Below are 20,962 nucleotides of genomic sequence, written 5' to 3'. Positions count from 1 at the left end.
CTGGGTGGCTCAGTTGGTTAAGCGACTGCCTTCGGCTCAGGTCATGATCCCAGGGTCCTGGGATCGAGTCCCGCATCGGGCTCCCTGCTCTGCGGGGAGCCTGCTTCTCCCTCTCCCACTCCCCCTGCTTGTGTTCCCTCTCTCGCTGTGTCTCTCTCTGTCAAATAAATAAATAAAATCTTAAAAAAAAAAAAAAAAAGTATGTGAGACCTGTAAGGAGATCAAGTTCAAAGCAAGAGTATTAATGATTTACCATCAGCCTCATAAGGGGTTTACTTGGGCTCTGAGGTGATGGTTGAGGACTGACCTAAAGTGGTTGATTCTGGGCATCTCTGTCACCAACTTGGATGAAGTATTCTAAAGCATGTACAGTGAACAAACAAATAATTCCAAAGGAGCAGAGAAACACCTCCAAGGTGAGAATTAAAAGTCCAGAATAATATTAAACAAATCAGAAGCACATAAGAATAGAACAAATAAAACATGGACAAGTAACAGATAATATACTTAGGGATGGCAGGAGTAGGGGATGAGTAAAGCATATAAATATATGATGGGAAAGGACTGGGAATATAGGAGAAAAAGGACCAGAGGTTAGGGCCCGTGAGTTGTGAACAAAAATGAGAACACGTGTTAAGAGCATTATAAATGCAGTGCTGGGAGCACATGGGTGGCTCAGTCAGTTAATGACTGCCTTCAGCTCAGGTAATGATCCCAGGGTCCTGGGATTGAGCCCCGCTTTGGGCTCCCTGCTCAGTAGAGAGCCTGCTTCTCTCTCACCCCTTGCCCCTCCACCCCGCTTGTGCTCTTTCTCTCTCACTCCTCTCTCTCTCAAATAAATCAATAAAATCTTCAAAAATAAATTAATTATTTAATACAATAAAATTAACTAACTAAATAAAATAAACACAGTGCTGGTCACAACTGTATCTGGCTCAAGCCTCCATTTTCTAACTCAAAGGAGGTTTAGGTTAGAGTTGTAAAAATGGCTAAATATTAAAAATATTAAAAGGCTTAATATTATAGGCAAGCACAGTGAGGAAGCCACCCAGAAAAATACCTCAAGCATGCAAAGAGTAACTGTACAAACTTTCTGGTAAAGAAATGAACACTGAAGCTGAACCACAGCAGCAGAATTTAGGTCAGATTTAAGAAAACCTTCAGCACCAGAACAGGTTACCGTGGACAGACTGACAGCCCAGAAGAGGTTAAAAAGATGACAGCTTTGGAAATAGCAACAGTCATCCTTGAGCAGGATGGCTTGGGAGACGAGGCCAATACAAGATGGATGTGTGGACATTGGGCTTCCTCTAGGACGAAGTCTTTCGAATTTCATACCATAAAACAACTTGAGCTTAGCGCGAGGGAGAGAAAGTCCTCCCCAAGCGGAGTCCGGCAGTGACTGGGTGAGAGGCAGGTGGGCTCTGCACCAACCCCAGGAGGCCAGTGCTGCCTGGAGAGTCTGACACGTTGTTTGACTTCACCAAGCGCAGCCATCCTCTGGACGCTGCTGTTCTGGAACTATGGTCAAGGCTGAAGTTGGTAATTTTAGAGCAGGGCTTCTCCACCTTGGCACTACTGACATTTTGGACTGCATAGCTATTCGTTGTGGGAACTGTCCTATGGAGGGTATCTGGCAGCACCCCAACTTCTACCCACTAGCCCAGCAATGCCTGGCCAAAAAATGCCTAGGACACAAAGGACGAGATGAGGTATCTTCATAGAAAGGCAAGGAAACAGACAAATTATATTTAAAAACTAAAAGGAAAAATATTTAAAGAGCTACCCAGGGGATCAGCTACTAATAACCTTTTGAAAGGGAAATAGTAAAACACTGACACACGAAAATTGAAATGTAATACTTGGAAAAACTTAGTAAGCGGAGAAGTCCTAAAACAATTAAGTTAAAGACAATTTTTAGATCTTACAGAAGCTAAAAACCTAACTTTAACAGTGCAGTGGTTCCCCTAAGACTTCACTTCACTTTGTGTGTTACATTCAAGTACTTTTCAATAACAAAGCATGGGACTCTCATTGAAGGATGCTTCCTTCCGGGCTTAAATCATCAACAAATGTACTTCGTCCAGTTCCAAGATATTAATTTATTTCGGGTAAACACGTGCAAATTTGTGGATACGGTCTCTCAAGAGCAGCAAGCTAAATTCCTACCTATGAATATACTGTTCTTGAAAGGTCTGAGACCTACAGTAAAGACCTGGCTTTGCTGGCTTCAGCAGGCACTCACAGCAGCTGAAAAAGTGATTTTGTCCACTAGAGGGAACTCGGCCTGCCATACTGTCCCCTAAACAAACAGAAGCACAACGCTGAACAAAATAGGAAAGAGAAACGTGTGCGCGCACGCACGTGTATGTGTGTGTGTGTGTGTGTGTGACCTGCACATGGTGGCAGAGTGGGAAAAGAAAGGGGCAGGAAAATAATAATACTCCAGACCTAAATTCTGCACCTTAACGAAGAAGTGAACAGAAACGTGACCACATTTTCTTTTCTCTGTGCAAAATAAACAAAAAGGCAATATCCTATATCAGATTGTCTTTTTAAAAAATTCCACATTTTTACAGAAGTCATTAAGATTTCTCTGTATCTTACCAAAAATAGCTTATTTCCTTATTTGTCAAAGCTACTAAGCTCATTGATAACAGATATTACCCGCACCTAGAACTAACTGTCTGCTAGGCACAAAACAAAATTCATTATTGGAAAGTCTAAGTAATTCTTTAAAAGTCTGTTAAATCAATGCTCATAAGAACCACAAGTAAAGATTTTAAGGCAGCTGGGAAGCAGAAATTCTCATTCACTATCATGTGGTTCTTGAAATTAGAACAAACTAGCTTTTTAGTTCTAAAGCATTCTTTTAACTACAAAACAATAAAATAAATAACATTTTAAAACATGCAAATAAAAGTCAATTATCATATGGTTTCACTTATTTGTGGAACATAAGGAATAGCATGGAGGACATTAGGAGAAGGAAGGGAAAAATGGGGGGGGGAGTGGAGGGAGAGACGAACCATGAGAGACTCTGGATTCTGAGAAACAAACAGGGTTTTAGAGGGGAGGGGGGAGGGGGGAATGGTTAGCCCGGTGATAGGAGGGCACGTACTGCATGGAGCACTGGGTGTTATACGAAAACAATGGATCGTGGATCACCACATCCAAAACCAATGATGTATTGTATGGTGACTAACATAACATAATAAAATTTAAAAAAATAAATAAAACATGCAAATAACCCCACCATCCAGAAATAACTACTACCAGGTGGGCATATCTTCTGGTTTTCTCTATGCATGTAATTGGTCTATTTTTAATCTACAGAAGTTGAATCTTTTTAACTACCTTTTTTCACTTAAATCATGAACACCTTTCTACATAAATGTATGCATTTTTAAAGATTTTATTTATTTATTTGAGAGAGAGAGAGAGGGAGTATGAGCAGAGGGAACGGCAGAGGGAGAGGGAGAAGCAGGCTCCCCGCTGGGCAGGGAGTCCGTATCCATTTTTATAAACAAATATGCACTTCCTATGTATACATTTTTATTAAAGTATAATTGATACATAGCATTTTATTAGTTTCAGGTGTACAACACAGTCATTCGGTATTTGTATATATTGCAAAATGATCACAGCAAGTCTAGTTAACATCTGTTAAGTGCAATTTTTAAATGGCTGCACAGTATTTCACTGTATGCACCACACCATGTTTTACTTCAGCTTCAAACACACTTTAAAACACCCCTCCTGTGGAGAGTGGGCTCGGGTCCAGGTGTTCACTGTGAAAAGCCCTTTGAAGGAGTCCTCGCTTCTGACGTTGCCACGGAAGCCGCCCCGACACTCCTTTCCTCAGCAAAGCCTCACCTACACCACACCGAGTCTACAACCTAGAACAAACCCCAAATCGAAGCCGACCCAAGTCTGACCCGCGGTCTTCCTCTTCAGGAACTATGTCCTCCTCGGGCACACCTGTTCTTCCCTGCCCCCGAATCCTCCATTTCTTGTTTTCTTCTCTCATGTGCGCCTCTCCCATTCCCCTGCTGTACATCCTGATTGTGTATCTGTGGGGGAGAAATTTCCCAAACACTCCACAACCCCCAACTGGTATTTCAAAAACACATGGGCCTTTGACAATTAAATTCCTGTTATTGCAGAAACTGGGTCCAATTCTACTTCCAGAGCTAGAAGCAACTAGGCTTGCAGCAGCATCATGATGAGGACAATGCATATTTTTCCTCTCCCTCAGAAAGCATCGTACACATCACAAGGGTTAACTGCCTAATTCTTTATTATCTTCCCCATCCACAGTCATCACAAGACACCCTGCCCAGGAAGGCAAGAATGAGAGGTTATTGTTAAGACAGAATGAATGAGACAATGTGTGGTTCTGTTCTTCTGACCTGACAATGTGACCCAGGCAGGGGGCACTGGGACCGGGGCGGGGCCCAGGCCAGCCTCCACGCATCCTCATGGGTCCGGCGCTGTGTGCTTCGGGAATACGACCCCGGCTCACAGGCCTTTCCTCCTGGACTCCTCTCCCTCAGGAGCGCCAGGGGAGCAGATGAACTCCAGATGTTTCCAAGGGAATGTGCTCGCTCTCTCTCTCTCCGTGAGAACTGGGGCATCGGATCTGATCCCTGGCTGCCCTTCCCTATCCCAGGTATCCCTAAGACTGGAGTGAGGATAAGGTTCTGCTTTAAAATATAAATTGTGATGAGCTTCTAAGGATGAGGTGCCACAGTCATCCCCAGAACACCATCTGCACCAGCAGTTTGGGGAGAATCTCATTTGCTTAGATCTCTACTCATAAATCAGAAGTTTAAGAAAATTGTGGGTCAAAATATCTGCACACCAAGAATGTAACACATCTAGTACCATCAAGAGCTACACTGTCCCCCAGGCACTGGTGGGGAGGGAGGTCGATGGAGGTGTTTAGGGAAGGAAAAGGCATTTTTGTTCATTGGGTTGGCACATGCTTCCCCACAGAAGCTATTCAAATTCATACTGTACTTTCTGACAAAATCATGTCTCTCAGAATTGATGATGAAGAATTTTCTCAAACACCAGAGCAAGAGCCAAAAGAAAAGGCCATAGAAGAAACCAGAATCCTTCTCTTGGGAGTTCAAAGTCTTGTTCTACCCACGAGCTCACAATAGGCTTCTAAAGTGGAGGAGTTTCAGGAAGTTACTGGGGTCAAGGGGAGGGCAAGGGTATCTTTGTAGCCCGATGTGTTTTTCATTCAAAATCAATAAAACAGAAACAAAACAAAAAGAACCCCCGACTCAAAACAGAATTTCAAAGAACAGCCCAGATTGCCTGAAGCCGGACTCACTCTGTGGCCACCATCTGGGGGATGGGTTCATCGAGTAGTTCCAAGCTGTGCAGGATCCAGTAGCAGAGCCATGGGCGGCTGGCATCCAGACACTGCAAAAGGCACAGGGGAGAGAACACACCCCTTACTCAGAATCATCCCAAGATGCTGTTGACAAGGCGACATCTGGCTCACCCCGGCTGCCTGGAAAGGGGGAGGAGGGCACCCTATGAACGATAAGTGAATGAAGGACGCTTTGCTTTGTGGCCCTAGTCAGCAGCTGAAGTGACCATATGTGCAGAAAGGACAATGGGACAAAGAAGTCCACCTTGAGCCCACTAGGTCCTCCCCGATAGGCGCCTAAGGAAGGCTCAGCAGAGGGGCACCCACACGCTAGGAAGCTAAGTGATGCCGTTTTCTCAGTGTAGACCCAAGGAGATCTAGGCTCTCAGACAGCGATTTCCTGGATTAACTCATTCACCGATTCAACAAATATTTGGTACCTTCTTGTGTGTGCCAAGCATTGTATTAGATACGGGGGGCACAATAATGAATACAATTTAGTTCCTACTCTTGAGATGCTTGGGATATAGAATGTGTGTGTTTATCTGTGAGGAAGAAGGCTCTAGACAGGTGCAGTTAAACACGAGTCACCTTACAGCTTTCTGGAACAAGACGGCACATAACACATGCACGCATGTACCCGAATAACAATACACACTGCAATGGGCAGGAGCAGAGTCCGGACAGAGCACATGAAGAGCCTAATTCTGCCTCACGGGCTGGGAAAGGCTTCCCAAGGTGATGCGTGAGGTGCTTGGGATCCCAATTCAACCCATAAACATGGATAGAGCATCCAAGGCAGGCAGGCAGGTAGTCGTACTGCTCCCGTTTTCCAGAGTAAAAGTATATAAATGAGATCCAGGGAGATTAACTTTTTCCAGACGACGAAGACCATCAAACGTCAGAGCTGAGACAAGAAGCCAGGTTTCTGGACTCGCACTCCTGTGCTCCTTCCATTGGCCCAAGCTGCCCTCTTCATAAATGCACTGACCGTCCCCAGCTGCGGCTAGGCCACCACCTGGGGAGCTGTGCGTGTGGATCCCGCCTGCCTGGGTTGGAGTCCCAGCTCCCCCTCTTACAGCTATGCGCTTCTGAGCAGATGACTTAATCCTGCCACTGACCTCCGTCAGATAGTAGGTGAGATAAGTAGGGAGAGAGGGCATGGCAAGCTGCAGCACTCTGTTCAACTGTTAGCTGGTACAGTATTAACCGTATCGGGGCTCACTGCACCTTAACCAGTGAGGACCCCCATCAAGGGTTGAAAATTTTGACCCCAAAGCCAAGTCTAGCCCATAGGCATGTTCTACCTGTTCCCTGTAGTGTTTTGTTTTTTAAATTAGAATTAGTTGCAACCTGTAGGCACTGGGAGAGTCACACAGAAATCTGGATTTCTGGCTTAATTTGAAAAAAGAGAGAGAGAGAGAGATCTGGCCAGCCTGGGTCTGCTGGAACAGAGGGAAAGCACAGGGCCTCGGGCATGCCTCAGTCTCCCTCCCACCTGCCCACTTCTCTTATTTACGCTACCTGCTTGGGTCTACAGGCGTTTCAGCTGGCCAATCCCTGCTGCAAATAATCAAATGCAGACCCCCAAATAAAAAGCAAATTAAAGGCAGGGCTGCTGTGTATAAGGTGAGGCAGGAAGACTGGAGCCCTCCTGTTCACATGCATCCCCTGCCTGCCACCTTCCCAACACCCTACCCCCTCCTCCACCACCACTGCCCTCCCTGAGGCCCCTCTGTGGAAGCCCAGGGCTCTGAGGAATGTGATTTAAAATGCACTCTAAGTGTGGGCATTTTTACAGTGTTCAACTGTGGAAGTCCTCACTGGGATTTATATACTGATCCTTTGACCAGCATAGGAATTAGATCCGCTTATAGGCATAGGATTAGGGATGGAGAGGAACTGCCTTTTAGCCAGCTGACAAGCGGTGGCCAGGAGAAAGCACGTGAACCCCTCACCACGATCTAAGGTACAAGAAAGCCCCACCCCATGTAGGCTGCCCTGTCCGTCCCAGGGGAGGACACGACTAGAGAGCTGGTTCTGCCCGTTCAGGAGTGGGCGCGCCGGCTCCTGCGTACCTGGCTCCTGCCACAGCCACGGGGATCAAAGAGTGACTCGGCAGCAGGTCAGGCCCACGAGTGTTTCACATTCCAACAGAAAAAAGGACCATCTGGCTGACCATCCAACTGAGCTCCTGGCAGCATGCTTACCTCATAGGCGTCTGTCAGCTGTCGAAGCCCTCTTTTCAGATAATGGAAGTGCTTCTCCCTCTGCAAAATCAGCCTGGAAAGACAAAGAGTTTGAACACCTAGTCTCATGCTTCTGCTTCAGCCCCACTAGAGAAAACACATGTGCACATGCACACACTCTCAGCTTCAGGGCACCACCACCCCCCCGGTCAACAAGTAGATAACCAGCATCTTCTTTAGCTCCCAAGGGCAGCTAAACCAGACAGAAGAGGCCAGCACCTGACTGTCCCTAAAGCGTCTGAAAAATGTGCTGGCCGACGCTTTGGGTGAGTTCCTCTCCTTTGTAGTAGGTAACTTTGGGCTAAGCAAAAAGCCACAATGAACACACACAGCCAGGCGATGACAAGCCATCCAGAAAGCTCCTCGAGGGCCTGTGAACAGACACCTTGTGGCTCCCCATCCTGTGAGTTTAATTCCAATCTGAGCCTCACCACTTCCCTGACTTGGTTAGCCTCTGTCATTCCAGTCATTTCTTCTGGGGTTACTTCTCCGAGGTGGGTTGTTTGTACCCTGCCTGCTCCTCAGTTGTGTGTCTGTGACTCCCTCCCTGAAATTCCACCTCCTACGTGCTGACCTACTGCCCTGGCCGCAGGATCTTATTTGTATTCTGCAGCCAGTTCGTCTCCTTGGCACTGATGTCTGTAATTTGGCTGTAAGATGGAATGTGCCGCCCATGGCCACCTGCACAGACAAGGCCAAGGACAGGGGCTGCACTTCTTGCTGGGTCTCACAGCAGAGGCCTGTGTGATTGTGGGAGGAAGGAAAAAAGAACAGAGTGGCCAGCAGTCCCCGTGCTTAACTAATTCCACAAATTAAAAGAGAACCATTCTCTTTTCTAGGTGATCAGTTCAAAAACAATTTATTGAACTCCCTCTATATTATGCTCAGAGTAAGATCGTTCATGTAGTCTTTACCTCAAAGAGTCTCCCAGTTCAGTACTGGAAATGAGTTAAAGACACGAGTGGCTACAGTGTGAAAAACAAATGGGTAGGTTTCATAAAGGAAACACAGATAAAATACTACCAAGACTCTAAAGGGAAGGAGTGGGGGCATCTCATGAAGAAAGGAATGATCAGGAAAGGCTGTGTGGGAGAGGGGGAATACGAGGTGGGTGGCCCTGGTAGAGGGAGAAAATGTTCACAGGTAGAGATGGTGAGTAGAGAGGAGACGGTAGCGAGAAGGAACAGAAACAAAAAGGTTCAGACCAGTGCTGTCCAAAAGAACTTTCCTCAATGATGGAAATGGATCTGTGCTGTCCAGTAGGCAGACACCAGCCATGAGTGGTTACTGAGCATGTGAAATGTGCTAGTGTGACCGAGGAACTAAATTTCAAATTGTATTTAATTTGAATTAATTTCAGTTTAAATAGCTACAGGAGACACATGGCCACTGTATTGTGCAGTGCAGGTATTGCACTGTATTGTGCAGTGCAGGCAAAAAGGGTGGGGATCTGGCCTTTCATTCATTAGGAGTGAAAGATCAGTGGTCAAAAAGGCAACTTAAGCCCTTTTATAGGAGTCTGGAATGCCACCTGAGGATTTCCTACTCAATTTAGTAGGCAAAGGTAGACCCTGAAGTTTTTGTTTTTGTTTTCCACTTAAGTTGTGTTGTTGTTGTTGTTGTTTTATTGAAGTAGAGCTGACACACAATGTTAACATTAGTTTCAACCTAGTAATTCAACAAGTTTATGCATTAAGCTATGCTCACTCAAGCGTAGCTACCACCTATCACCATATGATGCGATTACAATACCATTGACAATATTCCTTTTGCTGAGACTTATTCATTCCAGAACTAGAAGCCTGAATCTCCCACTTCCCTTCACCCATTTTGCCTTCCCTCCACCCATTTCCCTCTGCAACCACCAGTTTGTTCTGTGTATTTATGGGTCTGTTTCTGCTTTTTGTCTGTTCATTTGTGTTTTAGATTCCACGTGTAACTGAAATCATATAGTATTTGTCTTTCTCTGTCTGACTTATTTCACTTAGCAGAATACTCTCTAGGTTCATCAATGTTGTTGCAAATGGCAAGATCTCATTCTTTTTTTTATGGCTAGGTAATATTCCACTGTATTATCTACACCACATCTTTATCCATTCATCTACTGATGGACACTTAGGTTGCTTCCATATATTGGCTATTATAAATAATGCTGCAATAAACACAGGGGTGCATATGTCCTTCCGAATTAGTGTTTTTGTTTTCTCTGGGGAAATACCCAGTAGTGGAATTACTGAATCATATGGTGATTCTATTCGTAATGTTTTGAGGCACCTCCATACTGTTTTCCACAGCACCTACGACAGTTTGCATTCCCACCAACAGTGCATGAGGGGTCCTTTTCCCCCACATCCTCACCAACACTTGTTATTTCTTGTCTTTCTGGTTCTAGCTATTCTGGCGGGTGGAAGGTGAAATTCTGAAGGTTGTGAGCTGAGAAAAAAAGTGACCCAAACTACGCTTTAGAAAGATTATCTGGCAGCAGTAGGTATTCAGTATGTGTTTACAAACTGGGCCAAGGGAAAACACTAAGTGTGGAGAGAGGGGAGGTGGGAAGACGGGGTAAGGCGGTGCTCACAGCCAACCAGGGCAGAAGTACTTCGAGTTCTTAGGGCTCAAATTAGCACGGTGACCCATGGGCAGGTGGGCTGTATGGCACAGGAAGTGTATTGAGGTGATGATGTCAGTCGCACCGCCAGAAACACATGTAAGACTCAGAAGAGGGCTCCAAGTGACACAGACGGACTAGGAATCATTTATCTGCACGCAGACGACAGATGAAGCTGCAAGAGTAGAGGACAAAGCAGAGAGAAGAGCTTGAATGCTGGACTGGGAGAAGACCCATCCTTATGGGCTTAGAGGACAAGGAGCCAGAGGAGAGAATTAAAGAACGTCGCGTAAGTGGGAGGAGGACAAAGACAATATCATGTCACAGGCAAAACAGCAGGAGAGAACTCCATGGAGGTACTTAACTGTCGCAAATGCTGTGGCAAGACTGAGGAAAAGGAGAACAAATGACAAAGTGGCTGGTGACCTTCGAGAGAGTTCAGGGAGCCGTGAGCAGACTCCAGAGCATAAAGGAGAAGAGACGGCCAGACTCGATGTCTCTTTCAAGGAGCTCCAAGGGCCGGGATTCTGAGCACCCACTGTGTGCAGGCTGAGTGTCCCGCAGTGGGGTGGATGCTGACTCCGCTCCCTAGAGCTGCAGCCCAGAGACAGACACAGACAAGTCCATGGCAGTGACAGCCTCGGCCAAGAGAGAAGCGTGGTGCCTCTGGGAGCGCACGGCAAGGCATGCAGGATCAGAACAAACTTCCCAGAGGACACAGCATTGCGTCAAGGAATGAAGGAGACCGGAAGGACAGGAGTTAGCCAGCCAGAAAGGAGGGGACGGGGTGGGTGTTTCAGGAAGGGAACGACGTGGCACGTTTGTGTAGGTTTAGTTCAGCCGGAGCATAAGTAGAAGGTAGCGAGCCGTGAGAAGTCAGCCTGGTGAGACACACAGGCACCAGATCACGTGGGACTTCTAAATGCATCAGGAGTCACTGTGCCATCAACATCAGATGACCCTTGCAAAGTCTATACTAAGTAAAAGAAGCTGTCACAGAAAGACCACATATTGTATGATTCCACTTACATGAAATGTCCAGAAGAGGCAAATCCACAGAGACAGAAAGTAGCTGAAGTGGGTGCCAGGGACTGGGTAGGAACGGAGGAATGGGAGCGTGATGGCTAAGGGGGACAGGGTTTCTCTGTGAGGTGATGAAAATGCTCTAAAATTAACTGTGGTGATGGTTGCATAACTCTGTCCCTATACTAAAAACCACTAAATTGTACACTTTGGGTGAATTGTATGATATCTGAATTATATCTCAAAGCTGTTACCAAAAAAAAAAAAAAAAAGACAAGTAAAAAAAAAAAATTTGAGGCAGTCGCTGAAGTATTTTAGGCATGGGAAAGACATGGTCAGATCTGCATTTTCTAGATCCCAAGAGCTGCAGCATGCTGAATAGATTGGGGTGCGGATAAGACTAGTGGCAGGAGACCAAACCCACAATCCAAGTGTGTCTGTGATGTGTGTGAGGGAAGAAAGACAACAGACTGGCAGCCTGAGGGGGTTACTGGGGGGAAGGCAGAGGAGAGGTAAAAACTGCTTGAGAGCAAAGACGTTGAAAATACAAGTGCCCAGAGAAAAATCCACCAAGGACGGTCCCTAAAGAAGAGGGAAGAAGGAGGGTTGGGGTGGAGAGTTCAGTAGGAGAGATGAGTCTGGCAATAAGGATGGATGCTCCATTCTCAGAGATGGAAACAGTGAGAGAAAGTGTGAAGTTAGACAAACACAGGACTTGGAAGTGGGGAAGAAGGAAGCTCACATGGGACAGCCTGGAGCTTCTCAGGAGGTAGGGGGCAAGATGGGTCACTGGGGTGAGTGTGTTAGAGAATCTACAAGAGATGAGTAAGGGGAGCACAGAGCAGTAGTGAAGGCCCAGCTAAAGCTTGTAGTATAACTTCTGGTGTAGCCACTCAGCAGGCAACGTCACATGACTTTTCTCCTTGGAAATCTTGCTGGGATCCTTCAGCAGAAGCAGGGATAGGGATGCCATGGTAAGGACTGGGAGGAGGGGAAGAGCAGAAAGGCGGAGGCGGGAGCGACCTGAATGAGACCAGGGAACTGGTGACAAATAGCTTGTGAACCACAGCTCAGGCTGAGAAGCTGGGGGCGGCCAGGATGGGAGTGCAGACAAGGAGAACCAGGAGTGTCCACGAGACCATCAATGAGGGCAGGCTGAGAAACCCAAGCCAGGTGAGGGCAAGTGCAGAATCTGGAGGCAGATCGCCTGACTTCTAACTCTGAAAGGACCCATTCACAGTGCGGTTTTCTATAGGTCAATTCTTTCCTATCGAAGAAACAATCAAAGGAATTTGAATATACCAAATGCCTTGAGAGGTTAAGCCACAGAGCAGAGAAGGGAGAAACAGAAGAGAACACTAGCCACCTCATTTGGAAATGTGAGGCAAGACAGTGGTTAAGCGGTCCTGTAAATAAGAATTTGTGATCCTAAGTACAATGCTAGGGAAAGGGACCAGGTGAGAAGGTGGGTGCACTTGTTGGAACCACATGGTCAGTCTGTCCCTAGTCCACTGCTTTGTCACTCTGAGGAGAGCTCCTGCCTGGCTTCCACATCTGTGCCCCACACAGAGCAGGCTCTTGACACCTGTTTGTCAAATGAACAGAAGGAAGAATAAAGGAACACACAGTAAGGCCAGTTTCTGACCAACCTAACGAGACTGTTCTCCCTGGATATATGTTCCTTCGATTTAAATGAATGACAAACCTCCAGGGGAGTTCAGGTTCACTTGGAGAGGGCATGGAGAGGGGTGACTGGACTGGCTCAGGGGTCTGCCCCTCCAGCTCTCGCGCGTGTGCTCACGCCCTCCACACTGAGGAGACCCGCCGGCCGCAGGCTGCCCTCCCCTATGGGACTGAGAATTCTGAGAGAGCCCAATGCACCTAAGCAAACCCTGTCTCTTACTGGGAAAACAGAAACAAGAAACTTGGAGAAGAAACCCTTTTCCTTGTCTTCTCCACGCTCCTCTCACTTGATAGGCAAGGGGATTTTCAGTCACTGCAAAGTGACTGACCTCAGGGGCAAATGCTTTTCTGCCTCAAGGGAGTTAAGAGATCCTGCCTCGGGATACCTGGAGCCTCGCCTGCCCAGAAACAAACACCTAACTGAAGGGGGCCTCAGCCACCTTTGCTGCAGCTCTGGCTTGGGCCCTATGGGCAGGCTCCCCCATAGCGCCCTCCTGGATGAACCTCACTCACAGACAGGCCCTAGCAGCCCTGCCGGGAGGGAACTAAGAAGTTCCTCTAGCTGGTTTCATCTGAAGACCAGCCATAGGCAAGAAAACAGAAATTCTACATAGAGCATTTCCACAAGGGAAACTATTCTCTTTCATTTTTGCTCACTTAATCAAACACACACACACACACACACACACACACACACTATATGCATATCAGCATTAGGTTATTCTAAAATCTTGCAAAAGGTCTCTTTGTTTATGTAGAGCTGCAAGGACCACAATGCTGACTGAATTTTAACTTCTCCTCTGAGGCTTATGATTCTTTTAAATTGAAGGGACACATATCCAGTTTCTTTTGGTCAGCAGAAACTGTACTAACAGCCTTATTGATATGGACTGAACTGTGTCCCCCGAAATTCATACATTCAATCCCTAACCCCCAGTGTGACTGTATTTGGAGAGAGAGTCTTTAAAGAGTTATTTAAGGTTAAACAAGGTCTGGTGACCCTATAAGAAGAGGAAGAGACACCAGGGAGGAGCATATACAGGAAAGGCCATGTGAGGACACAATGAGAACGCCATCTACAAGCAAAGGAGAGAGACCTCAGGAGAAACCAACCCTGCAAGCACCTTGATCTTGGACTTCCAGCCTCCAAGACTGTGAGAAAATAAATTTCTGTTGTTTCAGCCGCCTAGCCTGTGGTATTTCATTACAGTAGGCCTAACAAACTAATACCCTTACTATTCCTTTATTCTCAATTCACCTCTGTCCAAAAATCTTTTCTCTGTAAGGAGTTAAAATAGAAATTCCCTTTCTTTGCTGAACAATTCAGCCCTACAGCCATGCCATTAGGTGAAGCAGAACAACATAGGCTCTGTGCAGGAGTGGGGCGGGGGGGCAGGGAGTGCAGGGTGTCAGTGCTCGAATGGATGAGAGGACATCTATGTGGCCGTGCAGAGGGGGATGGGAGATGGGGAGACATAAGAGAAAGGATCAAGTAAGTAAATATGTTAAGGATCCTGGGAGTCCACCTCTACTATCTGAAAAGGAACTTTGAAATATATGTGTACTAGGGGTGCCTGGGTGGCTCAGTCGTTAAGCGTCTGCCTTCGGCTCAGGTCGTCATCCCAGGGTCCTGGGATCGAGCCCCGCATAGGGCTCCCTGCTCGGCGGGAAGCCTGCTTCTCCCTCTCCCACTCCCCCTGCTTGTGTTCCTGCTCTCGCTATCTCCCTCTGTCAAATAAATAAATAAAATCTTAAAAATATATATGTATGTGTACCAGGCAGCGATGTAAATTATAAATACGATGTAATTTCCTACTATGACTTGAGTCCCTTTGGGTTTCAAGACCCTCTGTGATGTGCCTCTACCTACTTCTCTCCAGCCTCATCTCATGCCCCCACTAAACCCAGTCACACCACCTTCTTTGTGCTCTGTGCTTTTCAGTCTCGAGACTTTAGCTCATGCTGTTCCCTCCGTCTGGAATACTGCAACCACCTCCTAAACTCCTAAACTCTGACCAACTCCTACTCACCCCCTAGGTCTCAGCCTGAGAGCCACTTTCTCCGAGAGGCCTTCTGCTAGAGACTGAATGCTCGTGTCCCTTCAAAATTCATGTTGAGATCCTAATCCCCTGTGATGGTATTAGGAAGTGGGGACTTTGGGAGGTGATTAGGTCATGAAGGGATTAGTGACCTTATAAAAGAGGCTCCAGAGAACTCCCTCACCCCTTCTACCATGTGAAGACACAGTGGGAAGATGGCCATTTAGGAACAAGGGAGTGGGCCCTCATCAAACACCGTATCTGCTGGTGCCTTGATCTTGGACTTCCCAGCCTCCAAAACTGTGAGAAATAAATGTTTCTTATTTAAACCACCCAGTCGATGGTAATTTGTTGTAGCAGCCAGAACAGACTAAGACATATTCCCTAACTTCCCAACCTAAATTACATCCTCCCTATTATTCTCTCAGAGCATCCCATTCCCTTCCTTGACACCCATCCCATTGGTATTTGCATCTGTTTATGATTTCTGTTGTTTCAGCCGCCTAGTCTGCGGTAGAGTTTAGTTCATGCATCTCAGCAGATACGGTGTTTGATGAGGGCCCACTCCCTGGTTCCTAAATGGCCATCTTCCCACTATGTCTTCACATGGTAGAAGGGGTGAGGGAGTTCTCTGGAGCCTCTTTTATAAGGTCACTAATCCCTTCATGACCTAATCACCTCCCAAAGTCCTCTATGTATTTGCATCTGTTTATGTATTTGCATCTGTTTGTTTAATGGCTACCTCCCCCATGAGACTAAGAGTCCAGTAGGGCCAGGACCTGGGTTAGCCTTGATCACTCTGTTTCCCAAGAGGAAAATGACATGGGAGTATGTGAGAGTGAGAGAGAGAGAGTTTAGTTCATGCATCTCAGATTTCTTACTAAAGCTAATGTAATAAATGGAAAGGGGTAAATTCCTACATGTGTGGAATAACCACAGGGAAGGGGAAATTAGCTTTCACGGGAAAGCAGGCTACTGACTAACAAAACCGTTAAAATCACGGTCAAAAAGGTCCTTTGGGAGGGACTACCTCACTCCAGGAAAGGATGCAGGTTTCACGGTCTTAGAGAGAGAGGGAAATCACTTCTGGAATGGGGAATAATTGTAGAAGGTACTGACATTCAGCTTCAGCCGTGAATTTCAGCCAAATCTGGTATTTGGCTGTGGCACTGGAAGGTTCAAGAGGCAAATGCCTCCCTCAGCATCATTCCTGGCATCCCTGGACCTACGCGTGGTCAGTGGTCCTGGGCGTGTGTGTGATACTATCACACTGATCAGCATCATAACCTCAAAAACAAACACGCCATCTCATTTAGATTTATTGCTGGTATCTGCATATTCACTTTAGCTAAAAATGAAGGTTTGTTCCTCCATTATGTCAGACTTTTAAAATTTGACTTCTAAAATGTTAAATATTGAAATTGTGGTAATAATTTAAAATTTTGCTAAATTTTCAGGTTTATTCTTCTATCCTAGAAGTTAGTTCTATGATGGTGATGTTTGGCTTCAGCCTTACATTGATATGTTGATTTCTATCAGCCACTCACTCAGCCTTTCTGCCAAAATGTGTAATATCTCTAATATTAATTAGCATGCTGTGACATAATGAGATGCTTATTAGCATCCTTTAAAACACTCACTTTCAATAGGCAACAATGATAAAATGGGAAATGTCAGATTCCTGAAATAAATCCAGAGCCCTGATATATTCTACTTCCAGAAGGATCCAAACCCAAGAGGAACATTGTCTTCCACCCACACCTGACCTAAGACCTACGAATTCAGGGGAGTTAATTTTTTTATTGTCCTCTACCACCACTCCCAAAACACCACTTCTTCCTCCTAGACTATGTAAACTCCAATTCTCCCTCACATCTCTGTAAGAATAAAAGAAAGGTCCAAGGGTCTATTCTGATGATGGGTGAAAAGGAATGTCAAATGATCAAAGGTCCCTTTGGAAACACAGGGAACATGTGCCCACAGAGCCCCAGAGAGCAGACAGTGAGTCAGAGCCCAGTCAGGTGAGTCACCGGGGATGCAACTGCTAGGCACAAAGGCCCTCCGAAAGCAATCACACCCCGCACTACCACCAGGTCCCGCCACATCTGGAGAAGCCTCACCTGTACCGGGCAGAGGTGGTGCCCACCCGCCCCCCTCAGCTGTTTGTTGACTGATTTGTAAAAACATTCTGCTTTATCTTTAGCACAACTGGCAGAGTATGACATATTTTTCTATATTTTTATTTTTCCATTTAATATATCTTGGGGATTATTCTAAGATATAAACCATGTTTAAATAAAAACTTGGAAGAAAATAAATATTTTTAAAAGCCTATTTTGTAGAAATGTTATTTAAGTAGAGTTGACATACACTGTTATATTAGTTTCAGCCCCCAAGCTGTTGAAACAAATGGCTTCAGTTCCTAATCTCCAGCTGTGGTTCCTGACGAGCAATAATTCATTTATTGAAGACTGAGCTTTAGGTTAATACAGAGATTTAGTTCAGCAGTTTGGGGAAAGACTCCTCTAGTTAGTTCATATTTTCCCTCTTTCCTTCCCCAGGGAAGAAACATGAAGATGACCTTCCCACCTGCCTTCTCCTTTTTCCAATTGTTTTCTGCCTTGGCTAATCAGAATTTTCAGAAGAAAATTTCTTTTTCAAGGAAATAGTGGCAAAACATAATGGTGGTAAAAAAGACATAAAGTGAACTCAGGCTAGAACCATGTGTGATGTTTCAGTAAATCAGAGCACCCGGAGCCTGAATGGCCTGGGGTTATTCTGTTCAGTCTCCGAAGCACAGGGCTCAGGGCTCAGGCAGGACCTCAGGCCCCCCTTCCCAGCCAGAGCGAATCAGCCAGCAGCCCAACGGCCCTTTGTCCAGAGGAGTCAAGGCAGAGTGCTGTATCACTAAGATAAAACATGACCACACACAGTTTCGACCTCCTAATCCATTCTGATGGCTGGAAATATGACACAGGATGGTTCTGGAGAAACAACTTGGGACTGGGAGAAACATGCTAATAGAGGGGTGAAATATCCTCGTGAAATCCTAGTGTGATACATTATAAACTACAAAATAAAGAGAAAATAAAGGTTCAACTTAAATAATAAGTTTCTGCTTATAGTCCCCTTTATGGAATTTCTGACATCAAATTGCTTAGAAAACTTCAACTTGCTAAGTGCCAAGGAAAATAAAAGGCATTGTATTTTCTCCCTGGAGACTTCATCCTTGGGAGCAGCTCCACAGTTACCAACAAGGGCCAGGCTGGGAGAAGCTCAAACTCGTCACCTCTTCCCAGTCACATTACAATATACATCAAAAGAATCCATCCTTTGCCACCCCCTAGATGCTACATCTGTTTCAAAGTGTCATACGACAAAGAAAACCTTGAGAGTTCTAATCTGAACACCAGAGCAGCAGGTCACAACTAAGCAACAGAAACATGAACTTCCTCTTCCCATCTTCAGACCTCAGAGTTCAGGCCTTGAGGGGTCTCCCCATGTACCACCTGATGGTTCAGTTTGAGGAGAGCATCTCCTCTAAACATCTTTCTAATAGAGGAAGGAGTTGGGGTCATAAGCTTACTAGGTGGCCACAAGGTCAAGAAACCCTTCTCCCAACAGACTTATCCCTTGACGTGAATAGGCTCAAGGAGGAAAGAAGAAAGGCTCTCACAGGAGGTGGTGTCTCCCAGATCCCCCCAAACTCCTAACCACAGCTTACCTTGGTACAAGGTGGTTGAACTTGTAAGAACTGAAGACGTCTTGGATCTTTTCTTCCACTTTTGCCTGGTAAGAATGCAGGAGATGGGAGAGAGAAAACAAATACAGATGAGTCCTCTGTCAACTTTTTCTTCCTGTTGTCACAAATGCCCACTGGCTACAGTTTCTTGGTGTGGTTTTGTACTTCACGGGACTGTAAGACTCGAATCAGGGGCTCTGCAGATGGCAGGCTCAGGACAGACAAAAAAGAGAGAAGGTCCTGTCCATGCTGGCATTACAATCGACTCCTCCAGTAAACTATCCATGTATCCAAACTAATGGCAGTCCTGGAGTTTGGCTCACTGAAACCAGTTACTTAGGGGGCAGACAAGGCATTTTGCTTGAGAGATTTATTCTTGCCTGCTCTATGGAGTTGTTTAGGTGTTCACTTAACTGGCCATTCACAAATACAAAATTAATTCCTGCTAAGGGTCAGACTTCTTATTGTCAGACTGAACCGTTTAAATACAGATTGAACAGTATTAAAATTCCCTAAGGGATTTACAAGAACATCAGTCACTGAAACACCTATGAAATAGCACATCTGGTCATTGGGCCTATGTCACACATAGGACTCCACAGTCCCATAATACAAAGGATCTCAGAAAGCCAGGTCACAAAAAAATCCAGACCACCTGTTTCCTCTGAAGACCTACCACAACGTGGTCACACAGTTCAGCTTCTGTAAGGAAAGGATACAGCAAGGCAGAAGTGGATTGGTTAACAGGAGACAGGGTTTCTCCTTCACTGGCATCCCTGTTTTGTAGTGAGGTATGTCCTCATTGAGATTTCAAGATACATAATAATGTCCTCTCTGGGAATTTCAAAATGTATTCTTTATTTCTGAATCACCCACTGAGTTAGAGCGTCTAGGGCCCTTGACGTATGTGCAAGAATTATTTGTGATGATGAGGGGAGCAATGATGTGAATCATCCAAAATGGTAGCCAATCTAAAATTCATTTATACTTGGTTTCAGGATATGCTTTGGTATTTGCCTCTGAACATGAGTTTGAGGGATAATCTGGCTAAGAATTCATAATACTTCAAAAAACAGACTGAAGTCGCTGTCAGAATCTGACTCAGGAGGAATAAGGAAGTTGTCCCGATTCTTCACAATTCTTTTCCTTTCCAGACTCTCACACAAGACTAACATAAAGCACCAGCCTAAATGGAAGACAGACTGAATTTCTCAGTTACGCCTTCCTCAGCTGTAAGCTGAAAGGGACAGAAAAATATACAAGAAACATACGTCAGTAAGATCATGCAATAAAGATTTGCCTACAGTATTCCATTAGAGCTAAGTGAATTGATGAATTCTGAATGAAACAAAATCAAGTGGGAGGAAAACTCACTTCCTTTACCCAAATACAAGCTGATTCAAATCCACACGACTTAATAATATTCCAAGGCTGATGGATGAGCCCATCACCTCCTTAGCATTCTGACACTGAGACCCCTAGAGAGAAAAGGGTCCAGCCAAGAACTCCTTCATGAGACCCACCTTCAGCTCCCCCTCGGACAACATAAGCAGCCAAGTACTAGATGAGGAAAATGTAGTTTTACTGCTAAACTAGGATACCTGACAGACAGAAGGCAGAAAGTGCTTAAAATATTCCCAACACTGTGTCATTTCTCTTCGGATTTCCTAATCACTCTTCTGCAGAATGAACAAGCGATATTCCAATGCAGTTAGTAACGGACTCATGTCTGAAAATCTAAGTTATGAATTCTAATAAATACCTGAGTGTTATAGGTCAGCTGTTCATAAAAATGGACAAATAACAATTCCCTTTATCTTCTCTTAAGAACTGGTGTATTTTTCGAATAGATTCATTGAGATATCATTCACACACTAGTCAATTCATCCTTTATTTAAAGTGTATGATTCAACGGCTTTTAGTACATTCAGAGAGCTGTGCATCCATTACCACAATCAATTTTAGAACATTTTCACTACCCCCAAAAGAAATCCTGCACCCCTTAGCAGTCACCCCCAACCCTCCATCTTCCCCAGCCCCTGTCAACTACTCATCAACTTTCTATCTTCATAGATTTGCCTATTGTGGATATTTCATATAAATGTAATCACACAACATGTGGTCCTTTGTGACTATCTTCTTTCACTTAGCATAATGTTTTCAAGTTTCATACATGTTGTGGCATGAACCATTATTTCATTTCTTTTTTTTTTTTTTTAAGATTTTATTTAT

General features: G+C 45.2%; 1 long non-coding RNA gene across 2 annotated transcripts; it reads right to left on the bottom strand.

Moving 5' to 3' along the window:
- Window positions 1–3,431: 3,431 nt before the first annotated feature.
- Window positions 3,432–20,342, bottom strand: LOC145723408 (uncharacterized). 2 transcript variants are annotated; one of them, XR_014148418.1, is made up of 4 exons: window positions 18,713–20,342; window positions 7,597–7,669; window positions 5,345–5,436; window positions 3,432–4,684 (listed from the first exon to the last, which is right to left on the bottom strand). It is a non-coding gene; the product is annotated as an uncharacterized LOC145723408 (long non-coding RNA). The 2 variants fall into 2 exon arrangements; XR_014148419.1 differs by having other exon boundaries at window positions 3,432–3,899.
- Between the last annotated feature and the right edge of the window lie 620 nt (window positions 20,343–20,962).

The sequence above is a fragment of the Leptonychotes weddellii genome, chromosome 9 (assembly GCF_054177405.1).
Source record: "Leptonychotes weddellii isolate Sample4059 chromosome 9, ASM5417740v2, whole genome shotgun sequence".
Classification (NCBI taxonomy): Eukaryota; Metazoa; Chordata; class Mammalia; order Carnivora; family Phocidae; genus Leptonychotes; species Leptonychotes weddellii.
This window is presented reverse-complemented; position numbering and strand designations above follow the sequence as displayed.